Here is a 2,977-nt window from a genome sequence, read left to right on the forward strand (position 1 = left end):
CGGCGGCCGCCGGTAGCCGCCGCCTCGGCCGCAGTGGCAGCGCCTGTGACGCGGAGTTGGCGGCTCAACGAGCCCTCCGAGCTGCGGGATCTGGGGTTTATTTTAGTCCGGCGCCAGATTTACGACAGACTCGGGGGGCGGAGCAACATCCCAAACGAGCAAACAATGATCATTGACATCTTTTTCTCTCGCCTCCTCTCCCCATAACGGAGGCAAAAAAAGTAGAAGGGGCAGTTGGATGTTTCATGAAAAGATCACCCCCTTTTGCTTTCTCCATCCTTCGCGCCTTTATCCGAGGCAGTTACCCCAGCCCTGGACCACCAGAGAAACTCAGAGGCTGGCGTCGAGGCTGGTCGTGAAGGACTCCCTGTTGGTCCTCTTCCAGACTCCAGTTTTCCTAAAGTGACTTCATAGCAGAGTGCAGTATATCTCGGGGAGGGGAGTTTTCAGGGCGCGCTTGGTCCTCTCCAGTTACTGGCCCCACACTTGCTCCATCATCTAAAGTGTTAAAAAGGCGGGGGGGGGGGCTCTTGGGTCCCAGGATAAGAGCACATAAAGAGAAGAGGTACAATGACCGTCCTCTGCTATTGTAGGGCTTCCTAATTTATGCATCTTTAGACCCTTAAGCATCACTTTGTGGGCTACCAAACGGGCACTTCCAAATTAGCTCAAAGTATCCAAATCCAAAGAAGAGAGAAAACATATACAGACACAGACAAATACACAGATGCTCACTCGTGTAAGTATTCTGATTTTACTCTGTGGGGATGGAGATTGAGCAGGGAAAGAAGGTATGTTTTTATTTGCTAACTTGTTTAATGTTCAATTTGCACCTGTAAAGTTTTTTTTACTGCTTTCTTTCCCTTTGTTCTCGTTCTCTTCCTCCTGCCCTCGTAATTGTCTAAATATCTGATTTAGGATTTATTACTTCCATGATCAAAAAGGAAAGAAAAAAGAATCCTTGAAATTCCAAACATTTCTAGTTTCCAAGGAGTCTTTTTGATGTCGTTGGAAAATAGAACCTGTTCAAGGAATGTGAAGATGAATGCAGAAATCAGGTGATAACGGAAATTTTTCTTGAAAAGTACAAAACCACAGGTAAACTGATTTTAGAAACCTTGTCATCCTTTGACTTGTAAATTTACCTGCTGCACAGCAAAGAAGAATGTAAACATTATGAACTGAATGGGACAAAGAATATAACAAAAGTGTGCAAAGCATATTGACTAAATTTTGAAAACAATCTTACAGTGAAAAAAAGAAAAGCAAAACGAAGATTTAAGATTTCCTAGAGACTGGAACAGGAGAAAGAAAAACATGGAGACTGTTTTCTTAAGCAAGATGTTTTGATTATTTTAAAATAAAAAGGAAGAAAAGGATGTGTGAAAACAATTTAAGTTTAGCCTGCCAGCACATGTCATGAAGGCAAGAACGGTGTTCTGATTCCTTTTTCTGTTTGGTTTCAACCCTTTGGTGAGAATGGTTTTGATCTTATTGTTTTAATCATTTTTGTGTTCATTTTAGTGTAGTTTTTCAAGGAATGTGCCCTTGCCAGGAGAGGAAAAAGCCATATGGTCACCTATTTGAAGAAAAGGACAACTAGCCAAGTGTTTAGAGTAATTTACTGAAAGAAGAAAATTCAAAATTACATGAATTATTTACAGACATTAGTAATTAACTTAGTAAGATTAGTGTTGCTACAATTTTAACATGATGCTACTACTTTTGCAGGTCTTTCCTGAACTTCATACTTGGGCTAGGTCTTCATCCTCACCTGCACTGGAATTACCTACTTATTTTTGTTAATTAATGATACACAAAGAAGCATTTATGTATGTGTTTCAGCATTTGCTTGGATCCTTCTGAAAACAACAGTTTGGCTTTTAAGTTTTTGGTTTAATTTAAATTGTATTGTTTGCTGGTATTTATTAACTTAAATAAAAAATAGTAGAAAGTCATTTCAAACTTTTCCTAGAAACAACAGCATAAGTAAAAAACAGTTGTTACAATGTATAAGAATATATAAGTCATTTGTGAACCATCATATTTTATTTCTCAAATTCAAATATATTTCAGAAATGCAACCCATTATCATAATCTTTATGTTGATTAGTTGTCCAAATGGAAAAAATGTTTATAATAGTTTTTTCAGATCATTATTTTATCTACTTTCAGGCTGTGCATTTCAAGCAGTTTACATCAAGTGATTATACTGCTGTAATTTATTGCTTGCTTATTTTGTTTTTCAATAACATTGGATACCGTTACAAGTGCATTCACACCTGGAATCTTTCCATCTTTAAATTTAAGAAAACTACTTCATCATATCTGAAGATTCTCTATAGATAGTCACTTTCTGACTACTTAGGAACTTTCTTCGCTGGAGGTGAACAGCTCTAGAAGGAAAAAATCTAATCTTTAACATTTATCCATATCAATTATTTGTGTCTCATTCTAGAAATTATATATCTTCATGCTGGAAACACTATTTGGATGTGTGTGGAGGATTCTGAAAATAGCGGTAGCCTGAAGGATGTATTTGTATGTTTATATGAGACACAAATCAAACAATCCAGTTGATAGTCCATTGAAGATTTTTATTAATTTCTGCAGATCATGGTCTGCCAAAGTTGTGTATGGAAATTCATACTTAGAGGATTCTTAAAAACTACTGATTAAATTGGATTTCACAGGAAATTCATTTCTCAGGAATATTTTCTTGTTGGTTTTTGTTTTTTAAAATAATACTGGCAGTCGGGAAAAAGAAAAAACAAAAAGAGGCACATACAACCACAGGGAATCCAGTGAAAAACGATGGCTCTCACTCCTCCATTCTCCACTGCCTCTCCTCAGAGGAACTTGGTGTTACCCATTTCTTTTGGGGTAGTCTACATCCTGACACATGACTGTTTTACAAACAAAGGATAGTAAGATCTATGTGATTTGGTACCTTACTTTTTTCATAGTTTAGTTTTTT

The sequence above is a fragment of the Otolemur garnettii genome, unplaced genomic scaffold (genome assembly GCF_000181295.1).
Source record: "Otolemur garnettii isolate 467f Iridium unplaced genomic scaffold, OtoGar3 scaffold00136, whole genome shotgun sequence".
NCBI classification, from domain to species: Eukaryota; Metazoa; Chordata; class Mammalia; order Primates; family Galagidae; genus Otolemur; species Otolemur garnettii.